This window comes from Pseudopipra pipra, chromosome 14 (genome assembly GCF_036250125.1).
Source record: "Pseudopipra pipra isolate bDixPip1 chromosome 14, bDixPip1.hap1, whole genome shotgun sequence".
NCBI lineage: Eukaryota > Metazoa > Chordata > Aves > Passeriformes > Pipridae > Pseudopipra > Pseudopipra pipra.
The window spans coordinates 3,821,415-3,844,314 of NC_087562.1; the positions used below are offsets into that span (position 1 = coordinate 3,821,415).

At 42.9% G+C, this 22,900-nt stretch overlaps 1 protein-coding gene across 3 annotated transcripts in view; it reads right to left on the bottom strand.

Moving 5' to 3' along the window:
- MAF (MAF bZIP transcription factor) overlaps positions 1 to 22,900 on the bottom strand; it is a 197,819-nt gene that overhangs the window by 121,122 nt on the left and 53,797 nt on the right. The window contains exons 3-4 of one of the 3 annotated variants that reach the window (XR_010434264.1): positions 15,334 to 15,435; positions 10,496 to 11,111 (exon numbers count right to left, since the gene is read on the bottom strand). The exons of 1 other annotated variant lie outside the window; for it this stretch is intronic. The gene's annotated coding sequence lies outside the window, so the exon portion shown is untranslated. Of the gene's footprint in view, positions 1 to 10,495; positions 11,112 to 14,324; positions 15,436 to 22,900 lie in introns of those variants that run through there. One more of the 3 variants, XM_064670926.1, reaches the window with a different exon arrangement.

The window sequence follows — 22,900 nt, forward strand, 5'->3', positions numbered from 1 at the left end:
TGCTGACTCAGTCCTGTCTCCAAACTGGGACCAGTTTTACCTGACCAGACCCTGTTAAGAAGACGTAACTCCACTTTTATAGAACATTTGTTTTGGTGCAGGGTTCTTGGATTGTACTGTGTTCTCTGACCTGCCCCTGGTGGGACAGGAGCCCCCAGATCTGCCCAGAGCTCTGCTCAGTGGCTCTCCTTCTAACAAACATACAGGTCAGAACCTGCAACACTAAAATATCTCAAGCTGCTTTTTTCCAGGGGAAGTTTACAGGTGGTCTCTCTTCCAATGAATCCATTCATAAACTCTGGTTATCACCTGAATTGCTGAACTACAACTGTGCCTGAGGACCAAATAACTTGGTCCCTTCTCAGACTAGATGTGGACAAACCTGCTGAAAGAAACCTTCACTGCTGGCTCTGCCCAGCGGGCACAAAGCCCACCTGCCTCCAGGCAGCTCAGCTCAAAGAGGAACGAGCCCAAAGAAAGGACATGTCTTAGGAAACAAGGTCATGCATAAATTTCCAGGTATCATGCCAAAAATCACCTTCAGATGGATGTGGCCTGACTCTTAGCCATGCTCAGCACTTGCAGATCAGGGTCAAACTAAGAAACTCTGCACCCACCCCTCTGGCTGCCCAGGCAGAGCAGAAAGGAGCAGGGCTGGTTTCTGCTGCAGCAGCAGGGCAGTTTGTGTGCAAGGGTACAAGCGCTTCGTCCCAGGAATGCAAGCTTCTTATGGATAGGAAATTCCTGGAATTCACGCTCTTACAATGCGAGGAGGAATGTGCCTTTAAAAATTCTCACAGTCACTTTATTTTCATAGCCTGGCGAGGAGTTTCATACACTAATCAGAAAGGAAAGCACAGCACACCTTTAAATGAATATGGATAATATTTTTCTATTACCCTGATGATTATCACCTAAATTGCCTTGTAAAATGTTTAACACTTTATCCTGGCAGTGTTTTGACACTGGAGAACTTTTTCCATCAGGGCCAAGTGAGGGATGACCTGTCAGCAAGGCAGTTGGTACTAGAGCACAGCAGAGCTGGTGGATCACACCAATCCCAGACCTCATCCGAATGCTTGTGTGCAAGCTGAAGAATTTGACAGCAGGCCATGAGCTTTAGCAGAAGCTGGCTCACAGCTGGTGCTTGTTCCTGGCCCTGTTGTATGACGTGTCCCCTCGTGGGACCCCATCAGCTGCCCGTAACAAAGGGTCCAAAGGCAGATGCCACATCTTCATAGCAAGGCAAGTGAAAAGGACACCGCAGCTGCTCAGCTGCACAGAGTGATGGCACATGGGATAGGGGTATTTTATTTATCATCAGGGCATCCTTTGCCAGTCAGCTCCTATAAACCTTACAGTGGCACAAGATTCTTACTGGCAGACAAAATAGTTAGGTGTATACGCAGTTCTCAGGGGAATAACACAATTTCTTGTTCTTTTTACCAGCATTGTTTAACTAGGTCTGACAAACGTGTTTCTGAGTGAATGGAGTTCATCTGGGTCTAGCAGAAATGCTTGCCTGAGCATGTACCTGCATCATGCATTGGCTGGGTGTATATCCCCATCTGCAGATGCTGCTGCCTTCCAGGATTTCCTCTGAAATGTCTAAAAATCACCAATCAGGGTTAGGGTTAAATGACATTTGCTCATCTGAGATTTCTTTCTGTAACTGACAGAGAGAGCAAGAAAGAGAGAGAAAATCTGAATAATTGAAATGGGAGGATGGAGAAAGATTTTTTTTTTTTTTTTTTAAGAAAAAATCAGTTCTCAGTTGGCAAGTGGAAATCTCACCAAGGATATGTGGAGATAATACCGAGCTGCTATTACACAACTGCATCCCTCTGAGGAAAAAGTTCTCTCTCAATGGATCTGCAAGGATGTTTTAAGTGAATCAGTAAATGAACTAGTCTGGGGACGTGAACAAAATATGTGTGTTTTCCAGTCTCTGAATATAAACAAACAAAGCATAAATATTCAGAAATTACTCCAGTTAGCTCCCTCAAAAAACTCTCTGAGCAATAAAATAAATAATATGGGTGTTTGCAGTTCAGACCAGATGATCTCCATGGGGGAAAAGGCAGGAGAGGAAGGAGCTGTACTCCTCCTGTCCCAATCTTTGGTGATTTACTCACCCATCACAGCAGCCCGGCTCAGAGCGGTGTCCACACCACATAAAGCTCAGTGCTAACATACGACACACATAATGGACCTGCTTGGAAGTCTTCACTTGAGGATTTATGAAGAACAATCTAATTATTCAACTCAGTGCCGCTCACTACCATTATTGCTCCTATTTAAAGCCTCCGTGGAACAGGCCGTTTGTCTCAGGGGACAGACCTTGTCATAGCGGCTTTCATTGATAGAAATACACTCCTTGGTTTTGATAGCAGCCCAGCTAATCTTGGAGGGACTTGGTAAACATATCTCACACTTGATAGGCCCAAGGAATTAGGCCTTGACAGCCTAGATTTTCCAGGAACAGAAAAATGGGGTTGCTTTACCAATAAACTCTAATTAAAGAGGAGCAGAGACCAACCCAAAGCCCCTGTTTGTTGCAACAACGCAGGTACTCACTGGCTTCCTCCTGCCTGTAATTGCTTCAGCATCCTAAGGGAGGGAGGGGGCTCTCAGCATCCCCTCCCATCAAACAGAGGTTGCTCTTTTATTTATAACCCCATGATATGTAACAGGCAAGAGGAGTCACCTTGGCTAAGCAAGTCACTCCTGTAGCCTAATCTTGGGTGAGCAGCAGCAACAAGAGTATGTGCTGCTGTGCCAGCATGGCAGGATGCAAAGGGAGGCACAGCCAAATTTCCATTCACATCCACTACATGGCAAGACCTCAGCAGATTCCCTCACCTTCACCAGAAACAAGATTTTTTTTTTTTTAATTTGCCTGAATATTTATTGGTTTTATTTGTATGCAAAAGAATGAGGTCAACATCCTTTGTTCCTCCTCTCCTACCGAGAGTTACTGAAGGTTTGCATTTTCCCTGTAAAGTATTTAAAGGTAGTGGGCATTATGAACATTACCTAAAATGCATTTGGGGACAGCCACCAAATTCCTCTCATTGGCTGCTGGTACACAGTCAAACACTACCTGTAACCAAAGAGAAGCTTCTGTGCAGCTTTACACTCGCCAACTTTAAAGGAACAATTTTTCAGCCCTTCACATTACAAACCAAATGCTGTCCTGAGTGCAACCCCCTGCCTTCCACAGCAATGTCAGTGCATCCTCCAGGATTTAAGGTTGTGATATTCATGGGGGGCCCCAGGGAACCACTCATCAGGTTTTTAAAGGTATTTAGATACCGAACTTCCATTGATTTTGAGACTGGCTACATGTGTGGAAATCTTGCTGTTGCTTTGCTGCTTTATCTTTCTTTGCTCAAGGCAGTGCTAAGAATGATAGATGTGCCATAATTAAAAATATACATGGAAAGTGCAGCCCACATGTATCTACTCTTCTTTATTTCTCCTCCATCTAGGAAGTCCAGATCTCTTGCCCTAGTGTAGAAACTGGAGCATTTTTTTCCCTGGGAGAAATTAGCCATTTTTCTCCAACATTCACACCATTTTTTGAGATTCCTGATCTGAACCTATCCTCTAAGCTTTGGTCTTTTGAGAATTTCTCAACGAGACTTGAAGACCACTCTACTGGGGCTTTCTCCACAGCTTCATTTTTGGTTTCATCTCTCCCAGTTTTTGAAGGCAAAATGAGCAAAACCTGCCCACAACCCGAAACAAACCTCAGCAGGCAGCTCAGAGGTGCTTTGCTTTACACATAATGCAAATCCCAGTGTTTTTGGCTACTCGTGACTAGAATTCGAGTGCTAAATGTTGCTGTATACTCCCACACACACACTGTGGACTGAAACAGAGGAGGTAAATTGTGGTATAAAAGAAATACTCTGGATTCTAATTTGTTAACTGGGACACACCTGAATATTTTTACTGCAGAAGGTCTCCTCTCATGCTGAATATGGTAAAGGGGAAAGGATCTTTCTTCCTCTAAAGAAAGACTCAGTTTGAATAGAAAATTGTAGTTAAGGCTTGCTCAGCATCCCTGAGGGATGCTTTACAAGGGATGGAATGGGCCTGATTCTGCTCTGCTATGAGAGTGACTCTAGTACATAGGGGTATTTTTTTATTTGCACATACCAGTAATTTTTTATTTGCATAATTCTTACAGGAGGCTTGGGCCTGTGTTTCTCTGCTTCTCTGGTTTTAATTACTTGTGGAAAACTTGTGATGAGTTCTAGAACCAGCCACCTGTTGGACTGAGCCCATTTCCATGCCCGAGCTGATACCCAACAGCACTGACTGCCTGAGGCACAGTCAGGTGGGAGTCGCTTTGCAGCGAAGGGTGCAGAAAAACTGTGACAGTTGTAACACAACACACTTGTGATAACATTTTTTAACAATCTAAAGATTAAGGACCAATTCTAACTTCACTTGCATTCAAAAAGGGAGAGCAAACTATCTTGAAAGCTCACCCAAACATGGAGGGATTCTGGATGACTGGCATGCAGGAGATGGCTGACTGCTGGACAGCTAAAGCTGAGGGAACAGGTCTCAAGCAGGGTGCCCAAGCTATGTTAGAAGCCACCCTGATCCTACTCATGCATAAATTATTGAAAGCTCATGCAGTTGTTGAAATAACGTGACTTGACTGTAAATATTGTAGGTAGAAATCAGTTATTTCTTTTTAAACACACGGCATGGAAACAAGATGAATGCAAGCCAAAAACCCATGTGGCTCTGCTATAGATCATACTGTATCTCCACTAGCAAGAAGAGGCTCATTCCTGGCTTCAGCATGGATGCTTGCTGCTGAAGGTAGTAAAAGTCCAACTAAAGTTATTTTACTAGCTCGTAAGTAACAGCCCTCCCAGATCATAAATTACTTTCCTATAGGAATTTACTGTTCAGGGTAAGATGAACAACTCTAAAAAGTAGTCTGATGGTGCAGTCTAAATGAATTTCATTGCAGGATGAGGACTGTGGGACTTTGTTCTGTATTCCCTCCTTCCTTCATGTTAAATCCCCGAAGTAGCCAACTGGCCAAGGCCTGCTCTGGTGAGCACTATGGTGTGGTGAACAACAATGGGAATGCTAGATCACAAACACTCAAAATTTAAACATGGCAAAAGCTTGGGCTGCTCTCTGGGACGTCATTTTCTCAGGGTTTATTGTGCTTTTTGATTGTGAAACAGTTTATCTGGAATGGGCAAAGACATGAGCCAGAGGAGTTTAAACCTGGCTGCTGGGAGATGGGGTGAGCAGCCCTGGCTGCTGCAAACACCTACATTAAATCCCTTTTTTTTATGAGGAGGGCACAGCAAACCCTTAACAGCCAGGATTGCCCATTTTAACAATGTCTCACAGTGCTTCCCTGTGCTGGAGCAGATGGTTTTTAGGGAAGGGAGGGAGAGAGGGAGGGAGGAAACAATGATCACTCATGAAGGTGGACCAACTCATAGCAGTCCTACCTATGAAAGCCAGCCTTGGAGAGCATGATACATCAGGGATTAAGTGTAAAAAGGTTGATCTACTACAAAAATCATTAATTTTGCAGTAGGTTACTTTCCTCAGTCTTTTCCAAGGAACAAATACCCCTTTTTCCTCTGCCTTCCCCGTGCACGTGCTTGCAACACACAGAGATGTACTGACACTCTTCTACCCACCAACCATCCCCATCCCAAACATGGGTGGGCACCCTGGGCGAGCTGCCCTCTCACCTGCAGTAGCAGGTGTCTGGTGAAGTTTACAACAGAGGAACAAACAAAACCTGATGCACACAATATATTTCAGTGGGAGAAACTCTGCACCATAGGGTATTTCGACAGTGAGACACAAATATGTGAAGCCTTCCCTCGCTCGCAACAGAAAACCAAAAGCAGACTCTTGCAGAGCAAGCTGCCATTTCCCAAAAATTAGCTTCATTGTGTCCTGCAGCCTGCCTGCATCTTTTGGCACATTTCTGAATATTGCTGTTCTAATGAGGTAAGGAGTGACCGACATCCAAATAAATTCCAGAAAGGAGTCCCAGTTTATTTTAAAGTCATTGACTCTCTTATGAGGAGGTCAAGGCAAAGTTATTTAGTTGTGTTTTTTTTTTTTTTTCCCTTCCTGTTTTAAGTTACCAAGTTCTTGTACTGTCAAAAAACTGCTGACTTCTACCCCTCAGGTGCCTGTGCTAAAGTGGAAAATGAGCTGTGCTTTCTTTTCCCCTTCCTCCTTTCTCTCTCTCTGTCTTCTTCCCTCTGTGCGTTACTTTGGGGTTGTCTGAGGGACAGGTACACAGCAAACAGTCCCCAGAGAGTCCTTAAGGGAAAGAACACCTAGATTTTACAGATTTTAAAACACAGCTGGGCAAGAAATGGGCCCTTTTAAGGCTCCCCTAAATACAGTGAGCAGATAAGCACCCTGTGTAGGACAGAGCCAGCTATGCTACAGATGGGAGACCACAGAGGGACACTGGAGCCTGCAGACCTCAGTGAGGCTGGGATTTCTCACTGTCCAAGTTTTGATAGTGTTAAGATCTGACAAATTAGCTTGACCTATTGAGACTATGGCCGTGGCTGTGACTCGGGTGAAATTTGGGTTCACTCTTTTACAAGTTTGAAAACATGGATTATTTTTCACCTTGAGTCATGAGTCTTTAAAGGGCTATATAAGACCCCAAGACCTCATGGAAAAGTCAGTGCAGAATAACTCCCCTGAATAAGTTGAAGCCTCTCCTGACCTCACTTCTAAAATATTTGAGGCATAAGAGGGGGGGAAAAAGGGTTCTGTGGACATGCTACAGCATCTCTTTATCTTCACAGCCTGAAGAGGGTGGAGCACAATTAGCTCATCTATGAGAAATTTAGGCAGGCAAGGAGCTTCAAGAAGTGATAATTTCAGCTCCAGACCAGGATCCTGTTGTCCCCTGGATGGCAGCTTGGAAAGCAGCAGTTGAACTGGGGAACTCATTGCTGCAAGAGGCTGTGGTGGCCAGAGCAACGAGTGGGATCCAGAGGGGACTAGAGGACCCATGAAAGATAGACATCTTGTTGGAGAGCAGACTCAAATCCCCAGGTGAAACCTCAACATTGATGACTTCCAGAACAAGGAGCATGTAGCAAATGGAAGTGTCATGCCTGCAATGCCCTGTTCTTCAAAATTTCTCCTATATTGGACATCAGAGGGAAAATATACAGAGCTACACAGATTTTGCACAGACCCAGATCTGTGCAACTCTGCGTCTCTAAGAGGTGACACTCCTGCTGCACAGCTCCCTTGCCCTCTGCTGGGTGGGGCAAAGCTTTCAGCCTTGGTGCAGGTGCATGGCAAGCCCCATGATGTATTCTCACCCAAAATGGGTGTTCTGAGCAATGGAAGCAGAAAGAGATATTCCCAGGCAGCTGAATGGGAGAGTATTTCAATATCCGCTCATCCAAGCTTTAATCTCTAAATTGCAAAAACATTAACATTATTGATTGATCAGACATCAATCCAACAGGAAATTTAATTAAATTAAAATGTGTCACTGAGCAGTCCTCACACTGTCACGTATAAATCTTTGGAAATAAGTGGACAAAGACAGCAGCTATTGATACCATGTTCCCAGTTCAATTTATCCCCCACCATTTCATTCTCCCACTGATAACGAGTGTGCTCACAGACTCACAGGAGGACAGACCCATCTGCAGGGTGTCCATCTGATACACACCAGCACCAAAGCCCCCCCCCATGTCCACTGAACACGGGTTATTTACAGCTGAACAGGCTCAAACCACATGTCTCTGGGGCAACAATCTTCATTCAAGGCACTATTATGGGGCTGCCCCCAGCTCAGCCATGGTTGAGCAGATTTCTCCTCCTCGTGGCAGATTTGTCCCTAAAGGAAGCAGAGCCCTAGAGAAAGGCTGAGAGGTCCCTTGCATTAAATCAGTTTATTCCCAGGGCGAGCACATACGGCCCCAAGTGAGACAGCAGCAGCTGATGGTGGCACTGCTGGATGCAGAGCCCCCACCAAAGCACAGACACATGTGGGTAATATAACAAGATGCACAGACAGATGATTAAGAAACAACTCTGCACCGCAACTTCTTCAGAGTGCTATAAATCATTACAGCTGGCTGAATAATACAAAAAGAGATTAAGAAATATTTTCTCCAATTCATTTCTGAACAGCAGTGGGTTTGGTTTGCTGTCACTTATGACAGCATGATATTTACTGTAATTTATTATTACTGTTGCTGCTTGCTGCTATTCCAGTGGCCACTGGATATTCATGACAAAGTTTGAGAAGCCGGGAAGTTCATGTGGGTTTTTTTTTTTCCTAAACTGTTTTTTTTTTACCAGATGGGGTCTTGTTTGTTCCCCAACATCTGTTATTCTCGTTCCCAAGTGCCAGTGGCCCGAGGGGAAACCAAGGGGCTGCACGTGACCGTGCTCACACACTGCAGGGATGGGGAAGAGCTGAAGGGAAGGAGTCAGCAAATGATGCTGGGTGAGAAGTCTCTGCTTTCAATGGAGCGTGGGGAGGGGAGGGAAGGAAGGAAAATCCAAATCAGTATTTATAGACATCAAAATCCAGCACTAAGCATTTTGCAGAGAGAAGGAAAACAAATATTAGGTTACCCAAATGAGTGTTATTCACCATACTCACCAAGAAGTGTGCAAACTCCTGCGGATCCTCTACCTCTCTGCCTGTCCAGCACTAAGCTACATGTGAGTGCTGCCAACTTCAGAAACAAGTGGCATTATTTTAGGGCTTGCTTTCTCTAATCTTACTGAATCCAAACTCCAACTCCATTTCTTGAGAACCATCCTCAAAACAAATACTGAGGAGATACCAATCAGCTTGTGACTAGATGTGAAAATAGAGCTGTCTCAGCACGGAGTCCCACAGACAGGGCACAGATTTTTGCTGTCTCCACCTCCCACTTGCAGCACAAGTACAGTTTTCATGCCTCTGTCAGAAGTGCCAACCTGGGGAGGTTGCAATGAGCAAGCAAGGAGAGGAGTGATGAATTTACTTGACAACACGCATTGCTGATGATAAATCTCTAAAGAATTTGATCCATAAAGGTTTAGTTCTCTGTGGTCCACGTTAGGGTGGCTGTTCTTGGGGTCTCCAGCAGCACATGGTGTGTGTTTCTGCTCAGTTGCATTTATGCTTTGCAAAGGAAAATCCCCACTGCACAGAACAGACAAAATGAGCTCAGCTGCATGTGGAAATGGATCTGGAACTGCATTCAGAGGCAGTGATTTATATATAAATTATAAAGTGTGTCAATTCCAGACACCCATTTATATGGAGTTTGTCAATCCAGCTCTGGAACGTGTATCGCCTGCAGAAACCATCCGGAAAACCTAAGAGGCTGCTTTAAACCCCAACGTGTGAAAGGCCCCAAACCAGGACTTAATGGATTAGTAAGGCTGAAAAGGACCATCACAGTCATCTGGTTTTGTTTCCTATATAACACAGCTGAAGAACTTCACCCACTCATTTCAGCATCAAAGCCATAACTTCTGCTGAAGCTCTTGCATAGCTTTAGAAAGACACTCACTCTTGATTTAGAGACTGAAAGTAATGCTCAATCCACCACATTCCTAAGCCAAATGTTCCAGCCATTAACTACTCTTGCTATTAAAAAGGCACACTTCCAGGGCAATTTTATCTAGCACCAGCTTCATAGTCAGATCCTGCTACATCCTTCCTCGCTGTCCTAAAGAGTAGGTTACAGTCAGTTTAAGTTGTGTGGACTATCCTACGAATCACTTCATGCTTTCTTGGATAGTCTTGGAAATATGTCACCTGAGAAGATTTATGAATGGACAAGTTCATTAAAAATACCATTTGCAAGAAATTAAGCAGAATAACCCTCTCTCTTCTGATGAACTTCTCTGCATTTTTGTGTGTGTGTATCTGTGTTTTAATTTGCTTTTTGATGACTCTGAGACGATATGGACAATGAGATACACGTAAATATGTATCACACAGAGCTCTCCCCCAGCACATTAGTGGAGGCATAATTCTGTGCATCAAACCAGTAGTCTGTGTCACATCCAGCACAGACACTGAACAATGTCCCTTTAGAAAGGGCAGAGGGTGAGAGTAGCTTTATGACACTATTGATTTATTCTGTGCCTGCAGTTAAAAACTATACCCAGACAGACAATAAAAATAACTGCTCTAACCATATAACAGCTTCCTGCTACTAAAATGGATTTTACACTTAAAGTCATGGAGGGCTTTTCTTTTTTTCTCCAAGTCTCAATTATGACTTTTTTCTGAATAAATGAAAATGAGAAATTGTCAGAACTAACTTAGTCCTGATGTTGTGGTTTTTTTCTTCTCTCCTCAGTGTTTAAAAAGGCCAGGATTATTTTCCTGTTGCAAAGTTTTGTTGTAAGTGCACTAGTAAGCACAATAACCTGGTATTAATCAGACCAGATAATTTGGTGCACCACTTTCACATGAAGAAATAAGCAGTGGGGGTGGTAATCTGGAATGGATGTACCATACAAAACTAAACTGATTATGGTCTTTGTGGTCAACTGGATGAGATGGGGTTGAGGTCTTGACTTTAGATTTGAATGTTAAAATAATATCTAGAGCAACAGAGTCCTCCTGGAAAACCTGTTTTCGCTCAAAGGACCCCATAAATTTACAGGCTGAGATTTAGACAAACTGCAAGTGGTTTGCTGCACTGAAACTGGTGTCTGAAGCAAGTTTCTAGCAGGCTTCTGTGGTAATTAGCAAGTATTCCAGATAACAGGGAAGGAATCTTAAAAATGGAAGACCTGGACCGTGTGGGCATGAACGGATCAATGAAATGTTTTAAGACCATATAACTCTTCCTTGAGGTCTTTACCAAAACCCCTGAAGCTGATGAAAAAAATTGAAATGGTAAGAAGGCAATGGGCTCATGAGTTGGCACCAGTGGCAGCTGGAGAGGTCCTGTCCTTCTGTAGCTATAATAGCAGAGAGTTTTGGACAGAAATGCAGTGATTTGGAGCAGGGAAATTATTGATCTGAAACTTGGGCTTGTCTTCAGATTTGTCAGCAGGGCCAGTTCTCTGCTCCAGTTCATCAGTTCAAATAGCAGCACCTATAGGCACAAAACACGGATAATGAGCTGATACAAATGAAAGCTCAGAACAGAAGGGAAAATCCCAAACTATATGTGAGGCAGTGTGAGACAGGATGAGGCAGTGAGGTAGAGCAAAGAGAGATGTACTTCACAGCCTGTTGCTCTGCAGAATGGAGATGAGCAGCCTGCCTGCATGGGGTCAGACAGCATAAGGGAGAGTACATTGGGCTGGAAAAATAATGTTCAGAAAAAGGAAAGGGAGGAGGAATCTGCTATTCAAGTGTCATTCCATTTCCATAGGTTTTATGATTTGGGATATACTGCCTGAATGACACATAATGTGAGATATTGTAATGTGATCTCCTGTCCCTGGAGATGCTCTCAGAAATTAGATGATTCCATCAGCATGGCTTTTACAAAAGTGAGCAAACATTGTAATAAATGAACTCAAAGAGTGAGAAAATCAAGATTAGACACTTCACATCTGGCTGGGGGATTTTTCCCACTTATTTATGCTCTGTGATAAAGCTTAGATACATTAATTAACTTGCCGAATATGTTTGCAAGATACCTTTATGTTTTAATCTGTAAAACATACAAATAGGAATGTTTACACAAAAAAAGACCCTGTGGAAATCATATATGTCCACCCCAGGGAAAGAAGACAGAAGACTTCTTTGTTTTGTTTTCATGTGTCCTTTTGGTGGTTCTGGCAAAGGGAAACCCTAGCTTCAGTTCTTGCAGTGAGTGTTATTGTCTGCTGAAATGCTCAGTTGGACATGACACTGGAAACAGGGATCTTCTCTGGTTCCTCTGAATTTCATGTAATGGTCAGCAGACAATATGTAAGACTGAAATTAAAATTTTCCTTTCAATTACAGGGCTAATTGTTGATCCTCAGTGTATCTCAACTCCTCTAGACAAACCAGGATCTGTCCCTCACACAGGATTTGCCACACAGTTTCAAGAGCATAATTTCCCAATGAATCATTCCTCTCTGTTCCTTACACTTCACTTCCACGTTCAGTACTTTTAGGGAGAATGATTATTTTACATCCTTTCAATCATCATTCTCATCCAAGGGCTCCAAATATCAAACCAATTTCAAACCAACATGGTTATACTGTTCAGCTCACAGATCAGTGTGCTGTGGGACCCCTATGCAAAGACATCGTGGATGGCTCCCAACTCCTGCTTTCCATCTCCCTCCTTGCCTGCATGGCCCAAGAGCATCTCAGACAGAACCCAGCTCTAAATGGGGGTTCATGGCCTATTGCAGCAGGTTGCACCAGAGCTTTGCCAGCTTGGGGTGAAATCTTGACCTCTCTGGCTGGGAAGCTTAGCTGGGAGAAGAATTTCTCTCTGAAAGTCCTAACAGCTCTGCAATGTTGGAAAAAAATCCCTATGGGGGAGTGATCCCTTCTGGTGCTTTTCAGAGGCTGTTCTTCAGAGTAGGAGATATATTTATATTGGAGGTGGATTGCTAAGTACTGTAACTACTACACAGGAGCTAGGCACAACAAACCAGCTCCCCAGGTTGATGCTGTGCTTGAGCACAGCTACATGGGTGTAGATGGCTGCACAGCTCCATAACTGTGACAAAAAATAAATCCTGAGTAGAGAAATATTTAAGGTAACTGTGGCACCTGGGGGTTTGTCCTGTGAAGATGCTCTGCAGGAGCTGGTCTTTCCCAGAAGTAATCGAAAAACCAAAGAGTTTTATCAGGAAAGGCAACATTCTTGAAGTCTGCTGGTACAGGTCAGAACACAGGGTATGTCTTTGGTGACACAGCAGATAATGGGACATGGAATGGCCTGACTCAAAGGGGAAAAGGCCTTGTCTTACCTGGTGTGGCCCCAAATTGTAGATTGACTACACTTATGCAATGTGAGCATTCCAAAAACTTGTGTCAGCATCAAATCCTTGACTTTGCATTGTTCTGGGACTTGATGCTACATCCAGGAGGTTGTTTCAGCATAGCTTCCTGGAGGATTAAGCGAATGTATTCTGCCTCATCCATTCCCCCTACAACATCAGTGAAAGAGGAGCAGAGGATCCGATGTGCTGCATCTTTCTGCACTTCTAGCTGAAAGTTTCATTTGGGAAAGAAACAAGCTAAACAGAACAAACAGGAGGTAAACCTGAGAGATCTGAGTGGCTGTGACTGCAACCTAGTGAGCTGGTCTTTGAGAAGTACTCTGTTCACTAGCTGGATGCCAATTGCCAAGTGATGCTATCAGTTGATTAAAACACAGCCTGCCAGCTTCCTGCTTGATAAAACTAAGTACAATCTGATTGGGAATTCTCAAATCCATTACAGAATGGCTGGTCCATCACTTAAATCACCATACACTGCTTGCCCATGAATCATCAGCATACTTTGGTGATATATTTGCAGCAGCTAAGCCCTGACAAAAGACCTGACAGCTCGTCAAAAACGGTCCCTGAGTGCCGGATTCTGGGGGGTGGGAAATGGCAAGAGCTTTGGACCATGAGGGTTTCCTGTTGTTCCCTGCTCAGCTGGGTGAAGGTCATTTCCTCTCTTCTCTCACGCAGAAGAAGCTGAACCCTCAACCCTTGAAGGTATGTCCGTGAGCTCCTAGAAACAACAACCAGCCCCTACAAGGAGCCCTGTCCTGCATGGCCCCCCTGACAAGGCAGGATCACTCCCCAAAGAGGAGTGCTGGTCACTACACTTGCCTCCCTTCAGGTAAATAAGGCAGTCCCAGGCTACAGAGGAAAAAAATACCATGAACTATTACAAACCAGTCTCACAATTTATTTCTTCTGCAAGCTGTAACACACACAAAAAAAAAGCCAACAAAAAAACCCAAACCCAGGGCTGCAGAGCCAGGCCAGCATTCCTGCAGAGGAAGGAAGGGGGCATGCTGCCAACCCATTAAGAATAATCCACTAGCGGGTTGGGGTGTTTAAAAAAAGCCCTCTTTTGTTGGCTCTGTGGAGGGTTTTTTATCTGCTGACTTGGAGGTGGATGCCCAACTCAGTGTTTGCACATCAGCTGCAATGTATCCCTGATCATCCCAATGCGATAGATGGAGGTGTTATGTGAGGAATTGCTGAGGGACACTTGCTAGCTAAATAACAACACTGAAATACCAGAAGAATAAGTCAACCCCAGCAAAAGCACAAAGTCTTTGTGACTTAACAGAAATAAGAACTTAGGAGGGGAACAAAATGATGTAAAATCTAAAGAAAGCGAGCAAATGCAATAAAATTTGGAGGCCATTTATTACTTATCAGCTAAGCAACAGATTATAATGAAATAGTGAAGTGAGAAAGATAAGTCCTAATCATAGGAATGCTCAGATAATGCCTCGATAGCCAATGTTATCCTCCAACTCCACCACTTCCCATCCATGTCCTTTCACCTCCTCTCTCTATGTCCCTTCTTTGATTCTCCTTTCCCTTCTTTTTTGTTTTTTTTTTATAACTAAACATTGCAAGACCTACTCAAGAAATATATGGATAATACAACACATGTCAAATCTCAATACAAATCCTTATCTGGTGTAAAGTCAGTGTAACTCCATCTCTGGTCTCAACACATTTTATTTACAAGAAAATGCACAAGCAGGAGACAAATATCTATTGTTCGCACAGTTTCAAAAACATAAACCTTAACATAAGGGGTTGTTTGTGCTCCCCCTTAAACTGCTGAGAGTCGTGGAAGTCTCTCCAGAAGTGAGACTGACTTGGAATAGGTGTAGTAAAGCAGAGATTCACAGACACAGTTTCTTCATTTAAACTGACACAAAGTGAGAGGACAAAGAGGCTCCCAAAATTCTGTCCTTGCGGTTCAAATTTGAATACATGTTTTTAAAGCTGGCCAAGCAAATGAAATTAAACCTCGTGTAATTAAGTTCCAGTAATTTGAGCAGAAAGTAGTCCTGGGAAAGTTAGCAGGCTGAAAACGTTATGGCCAAGCAGATATATTGAATTTTTTGTGCCATTCCTATCACATCAGAAGTCCACAAAGAGGACATTTAGGGTAAGTCAAGAGTTTCCAGTCTCTGGCATGCAGACCCCAGAGGTCCATGGACTAAACCACACAAGCAGCCAGCAGGATGGTGTGTTCCCACCTGAAGATCTCTTCAAGTTTTCTGTGCAGGACCGTGACACTGCTCCAAAGTCTCCATCCTCAGGGGTGCTGCTGCCTTCTTCTCGGATGCATGTGGCATTGCTCTCTGTTCCTTACACCCACCAGCAGTCCTGGCTTACCTCCTGCTGCTGCAGAAACTTTTGGCCTCCTCATGGTGCAGATTTATAAGCAGTGTGATCTCCTCTGCATCCAGGCATCACCACTCCGGGTCTTCTGGGAGACTAAGGTTGGAAATTGGAAAAGGGATCACAAAAAGTGATAAAAGTAGAAGAAAAAAGATCAGCAGCAAGGTGGAACAGCTAGAGAAGACCGTGCAGTTAATAAACAGAAAGGATAACGACCGAGGAGAAGCCTTGGTGGAAGAAAGAGGAGTAGAGGTCACAAGAGCTGCCAGCCACCAGCAAAAAGTGTGTCAATAAAGCAGTTGACCCTCTCTATAGCTCGAGCTCCACTCCAGGCTGGCATGGGAGCTCTGGGCAGTTTGACATCCTTCCTTTTCCAAAGCAGGGTTACATACACCCCGAAGGACTTTGTGGTGGTGTGGCTGTCCCTTGGATCAGGGCTGAGTGTCCCACCAAGCCCTGCCTGCTTTCGGAGAGAGGTCCCCACTGGCTCTCCTCTGGAAGAGGAGAATCTGTGTGCACTGAAGCTGTTTTGCAGCTGGACCAGTGCCCAACAAATGGAGGGGGAATACTGCAAACCCATCCCAAACGGAGACACAAGTGCAGACAGAGCTGAAGCATAACCCAAGAGAAACAAAGCTACTGTGAGTTGCCTTAAGTTCACTCAATATACCTGAGGGAAAACTGTAGGGTATTTAGAACATAAAAATATTGAAAACCATCAGAATTTGTTGTAACACACTGCTGTTTTACTAGGTCATATTGTACCTTCAACATTTCCACACACTTCAGCTAATATCAGTTGGATCTGCACAAAATGAACAGTGAAACACAAAGTTTGCCCAATGATGACTGAATTACTCAGGAGGAACTACAATTGATAAGACAAGGATTTATGGACCTATTGTTTTCTAGGCTCTTGTAAATAATCCTAATTGGTGTTAATCATCCACCCTCTGCTTAGTGTTATCACCAAGCAAAGTACACTTCCTAAAGAAGCTATTTAGGGGCATAATCCTTCTGAAAGGCAAGACAGCTATTGACTTCCACAGGACCTGGATTTGAGGTGCTCAACCAGAGGAAAGAGACTCTGGAATACGAGCAAAACACATCACAGTGTCTTTCCTTGTTCACCTTGAAAAGTTCCTTTTCAATAAACTCATAGTAAATTCAGTGTGTTACAGTAATCCCTTCCACGTGGGCTTCATGCAAGGACTCTCCAGCCTTTCTACCAGCTCGGAAAGGCACCACACAGGATGTAAATTTGCTGATGATATTTACTGCCAGATTGCAGCTCTTGCCTGTGCCCCCTTGTGATGGGCTGGCTGTGTCATGTCTGAGAAAGGATGCTTCGGAAGAGCAGACACCTGCACCAGGACTTGGTGTCTTTCTGTCTCTGATTTTATTGTTATCCCCTGAAAAAGTACTTTGATCTCTTGGTGCTTCACCGTTTGTCACACCGCGCGCTTGTCATGAGGGGACTGTGGAGCTCGAGACCTCCTTGCTTGCAGGCTTTAGGTGTAAGTTTTAGTGGGTTCAGTTTTAGCATACAGATGAGCTTGCTTTGACCTTAACAGGTCTGCACTTTAAATAACGCTTAAATAGCATTCTAGAGAGTACAGTCACACGCTGCTTGCTTACGGAAACTACAAGGAAACCAGACAGCTTTTCAATTTGTGTATCAAAGGGAAGGAGATTTACACATAAAAGGATGAATTATTTTGATTTGTAGTTTTCGAGCCACTATACATTCTCTGACATAAATGCTCCCTTGTCTCTGGTTTCTGATAGTTCATATCAGGTTCGGTGGCCTAGATTTTCAAAAGTGGTAATTTCGGAGGACAATATTTCTCAGTGCCAACTCAAGGTGCCCTAAAGAGACCAGATATTGTTAAGATACTGCCTGTCTTTGGAAAATTTGGGCCATTTTAGTACCTCTCAAACTTGACACCCCAAAGTGACAGCATATAAAATCATCAGGGGTGGGTTTGCCAGAGGAATAAAGCCCTTTCCCCCACCACACTATCCCTTCCACTGCATTGTTCACACAGTTCAGATCTCCATCGCTGCTTAAGGTTCCTGCAGGGTCAACATCACCAGTCCTTTTTGACATTCTCAACCACCAAACATCCTCCATAACCTATAAAAAGAGCTCACTTCCTCAGCTATTTCATCTTTTAAGTAGCTATCAGAGGAATGTCTCCTAAGGCCTGGGTCTGGATAGCCAAAATCTAGCTATATGGTATTTGAGGGAGAGGAGGGGAGAAACCCTATCCCATTATCTGCATTATCCTGTTACCCTTGGATGTCTTCCATGTACTTGGAAGAACAATGCCCCATTCTTGAGGCTTCACATTGCAGCCACTGCCTTTTTGGCAGAAGAAGGGTGGAAGTGGCTCCCTTCAAAGTCAATCAATGTGACATCTTTAATCAATCTAGAAGGTCACCACTGCACTTCCATCTGAAAGGGCTGGGTACAATTCTCGCTGAGTCCTAATTGTTTGTGGGGGACTCAGGTTGCAGTGGGTGTTAGAAAAAGTCTTTTCTGGTCCTGACCTCAGCACATCTTCTATTCCTAGGCTCTTTGTAGGAATTTACAATCAAATAAGAATTATACACAGGACTAAGATACAATGATGCAGAAGTATGTATAATGAAACCCCAAAATACACAAAACTGACTCAGTTTTGTGTTTCTTTATGGCTGTGAACACAATCCAGTTTTGCTGAAAGGTTCAGAAAGCTCAGGGAGCTTTTGTGTGAAGGCAGGTCACACTTTGAGCAAGCTTACAATGATTTTGAGTTTCACATCACAATCATCTCTGAAATGTCATTGTTCATCTGGGATGTCTGTGAGTGGTCACAAAACAGAAATCTATTGCATTTCAGGGAACTGTGAATAGGAGGGAGGATGAGAGACAGGCATGGGTCAAAACCACTTAAACCTGAAGTCAGGACCCTTTACATAAACAAACCCATCAATACAAAAACACTGAATCTGTTAAGCCAGAAAATTATTCCCCCAAGCTGGAGTCATTTCATTACCACTCTGGCACAACTGGAGCGGGATCCAAAGCCCAGTAAAGTCAAGGGTAGAATTTCCATTGATTTCCAAGGAGTCTGGATCAGATCCTAGATCACATTGTCACACTGCAGCAAAACCCAGCCGTGTTGCAGTGTACCCACCTGCTCTCTAAGGTCTCAGCTCTTGCCGTTCAAATCCACTGCAGGTGCAATGTAGGTTATTCCAGCATTTACTTGGTGCATTTGCTAAATAAATACTGTTTTATCAAAATCAGCAATACTGGTTCTTGTTAGTAAATTAGGCCAACTAATGAACACTTTTTCTTAAGAGGATTTGTCTGCTTAAATCAAAACCTAATGTCAAAAATCCTTATTCTAGCAATCAGATCAGTGCCCTCCTGCACTGGCTGTGGACTAGGGCTGGCTAAAGACACACAGAAAAAGCAAATGAAGACCTTACAATATCTTTTAATGAGGTACTTAGGCTTCTTTTACAACAATTCAACAAAATCTGGCTAGGTAAGGGATCAGCAGCTTTTGTGTACCCAAGTAAGAACAGAAGAAAGAAAGCAAAAAGAAAGGCAGGCAAGAAGGGAGGAAAGAAAAAAGCAGGGAAAGAAGACCCTGTGTTTCATTTGCTAATACTTCATGTTGACAAGTCACAAAAACGCAAAAACCTTTTTAACCTCTTGCTTCCTTTCGACAAAATCATCCACCTACAAATTAAAATCACCTCCAGACATTGCTGAAATTATTTTCTTAGGCAGCACTCTAATGTAAAATGCTGTGCACACTAAGGAAATTATTTTAAAAATAAGACATAGAGATTTATTTTTTTCTTTCTCTGCAAATCAAAACAGAAGTCTATATCTGAGAGGAATTTCTGGGAAGAACAAATAATCCACCGGAGCTGGTACTAGAGTAGGTGCCCTAAACAAACCTACAGAAGGAGCATAATGAGGCAATGATTTATTGCATGCTATGCAACTCTCACTGCTGTGCAGAGCGTTGTAAGAACCAGCAAAAAGGAGAGGCAATAATCATACAGCCTCCTCCTCCTCCTCCTCCTCCTCACGTGTTTCTGGATATTACCTGCTCTGGATATGAGTGTGACACTGAGACAGGGCTGCAGCCTCCCTGAGCTGCAGGACTGGCAAATGATCTTTGTGCTGCACCACTTTCATCTCATATTTAAAGCACCATCTCCCACTACCTACAAGAAAATTAAAAATCTGTCTTTGGATATTCTGAAATGTTGCACAGTTATAAAATGTCATTTGTGTGGAATGTATTCTTGCTCTGTGCGTATAAAAAAGGATTTTCAAAAATGTTTCCATCAGCAGGTGGAATCCTGGATCTTCCAGAATCAATGGTGAAAACTTGCCTTGGCTGCAAAAGGGGCAGCATTTCACTTATGCACGAGGGACTAAATACAGAGAACAAATTCTGCCCTAAGAAGTATTTGTAGGAAAATCTTGGTCCTAAAGAATTGCAATCAATCAAAGGAGGAGCAGAAACATGCAAAGTAACCAGCATTGCACCAATCAATACAAATCAACATGAGCCTGACCCTATCTGGGTGGTATTTGCAACTAGCTGAGCTTTTTTTTCCATTTAAAATTCATTTGGGTTCTTGTAATGACTGGTGGGTTTCTTGCACTGCTGCCCATATTCCTCCCAATTTCTCCAATTTAAGAATACAAAAAATTCTCCCCAACTAAGAATTAGTCTTCAAATGTGTTTGGTGAGATATTCGTAATAAATAAATATGGAAAAAATTACCTGCAGACTACTTGTGCTCAACTTCCCCCCTCCCCACCCCCGCCCCAAAAGGCTAAATCAGTGAAATAAATTAATTGCTATGAATTATTCAGCTCTACCTGTGGCAATGAAAAATAGCAAGAGCATTAGGATTCTTCTTTGTGTACTAAGCCTCTAATTTATAGAGAATGCATATTAATAAAACACAGGATATTCATCAATATTCAAGTCACTGGTTGCCTCACTATTTAATCTAAAATTACCAGCCAGCTCAAAACTCTTACTAGTTAATCATGCAATCTAAGCCATTCTGATATTGATGGTTAACATTAATTGCCCAACTGCCATTTATAAAAACCTCTCCTACATCTTCCCTTTGCCCAGAAGAGAACCCTTTGACATGTTAAACTTTCCAGGCAAGCTGGAGTGGGTCAGCTCATCCAAGCTGTTCTTCAGCCCAAAATGTTGCTTTGCTTGTTTCCTGTGAAAGGGATGTTGCCTCCTGTTGTGGTCTTGCATTTTGAACATGATCAGTAAAAACTCTTCTTCATTATAAAAACCTTTGGAACATTTCTCTCCTTCTGCTGATGTTCTGCAGGTGGTGAGAAGAACCAGCTGGTTTTTATTCCTCACTTGCCAGCCATGTACTCCATGAAATGCCACCATCAGCCACCAACCTCCCCAAAACCTGACTTCACACTCCCAAGGGGTTGGCTGGCAAAGAGCACTGATACCTTCAGACATTGCCAATTTATGCTGCATGACCTGCTCTGCACATATCAAGGTGCAACAGAAAAATTTGGGGAATATTTTCATATAATAAAACTTAGCCAAAATTTAGGCTCAAGCTCCCAAAGTTTCTCATACCAGTAAGAGGTGCTGATGAAGGGGATGGCAGTGACAGCTTCCTAAAGCTGTGCACCTGAGCTAGTCTTGATATCTTGATACTTTTCATCTATAATCTTTCTTCAGTCTTTTTATTAATTTAATCAGATTAAAGTTAAAAAAAAGACAGAAAAATACCCCACAAACGAATGAAAACCTTTCAGTTATTTTAATAAAACATTAGGATCCTGGAAGTTATCTGTAAATCAGCAAATCTGCAAAGAACTCACTGTCTTCACTGGGGCAGAAACTTCAAACTACAAACATATAGAGAGAGAGTCATGTAAATGCTACTGCATAATTTTAAAAAGAATTTTCACAAAAAACATTCTTAGCCACTTTCAAATTATTCTACCCTTGTGCCATTTAAGCTGAAATTTAAGTATCAAAGAAAAATTTTGCAAAAAATGGGGGAGTATTTTGAGTGAAGAATACCCTTTTCTCCGTGTACAGAACCTCTGCAGACCGAGAGAAATTTTCTGAATTTTATAATTTCGCCCCTCTGAAATCCACGAACTACCAACAAATCAGTAATTGTATCTTCCCATTATCTGAGGGCTGCTAGAGAGTGATGACTGGCCAGACAGGGCACGTGGTGTTGCTCCTACTCCCCAACTGCTCCGGCACAAAATCACCCTCCTGGCCTTGAGGCTTATGTAAGGGACCCCATCCATCACAGCCATGTCAATAAGAACTTGAACCTGAGTGTTTGCAGAAAGCAAACACTCCTAGTGCAACAGCAGTCTATCCCAATTCATTTCAAAGTTCCAGTAAATATTTGGGAACGATGTTTTGTGGCGTTCGTGCGGGTCCCACCAGCAATTAAACACACGCGGAGGCTCCCGGTGAATCCTGAGCTGCTGAGAGGCAACAACACGCTGACAGCAAGGAGAAAAGGATGACTGCAGAGTGAAACACAGCCTCAGAACAGGCAAAGACTAAATAAACTCTCAGCACACCCCGGTAATTCCTTGTGGCAGAAAAAGTGGCTCGGGCCTTGTCTGAACCGGGCTTTTACCTAAGTTGGAAAACCATGTTTAAATTAAATTTAAAAGACCATTCTTCTTAAAAGCACTTCTACAATGCTTTGGCTGGACAGTGTGTTTTTCTAACCAATGTTTACATAGTTTGACCCATTTTCACTTCTCTGCTTTAACTGAAACTATTAATTAAGCTATTTAAAAATTAAATTGAGTATATGCCTGCTTTGGACTGGATCTCAGGCTTCACTTAATTGTTGGTTCTCGTGCTGAGTTTGGCTGTGAGGGTGTGTGAATCTGTCTCCATTTGGAAATGAACTCAAAATTACAAATATATTTCACAGAGGCTACGAGATTGAGTAAAATGCTAAAGACATGCCCTGCTTTAATAGTTTTAATTGTTTGGAATATATCCCCACAATATTAAAAATTACATCTGCAACAAACATGGTGACATGAGTCTGGTGTAGCTCACTGTAGAAAACGGTGTGAAACTTTAGGTGGCTGAGCTGGTGTTAGAGGCATAAACCAAAGTTTGATTTTGTGAGCACAAAACCAGTCACACATTGCATTTCTTGTGATTTATATCCAGCCGTAATCATGCTGGATTTTCAAGTGGAAAAGGTGCTTAGGAATTACTGAAAAAGGGTCATCTCTATTTTTCTATTTGCATCTATATAATTCAGGGCTTTCTCTTGTAGGGGGGCCCAATGTGCATACTGAAGCCTGATTTCAATTTTCCCATTGAATGGCTTTTCTGTACAGAAATCTCATGAAGGCACACTGATCCTTTAAACTTCAGTGTTGATGCTGAAATTATGCTGTGTGTCAGAATTACATCAAACAACTGCACTTATTTCCACCAGAAAATTTTGATTATTTCACTCTCATTTACATTACATTTTTTCCCCACTG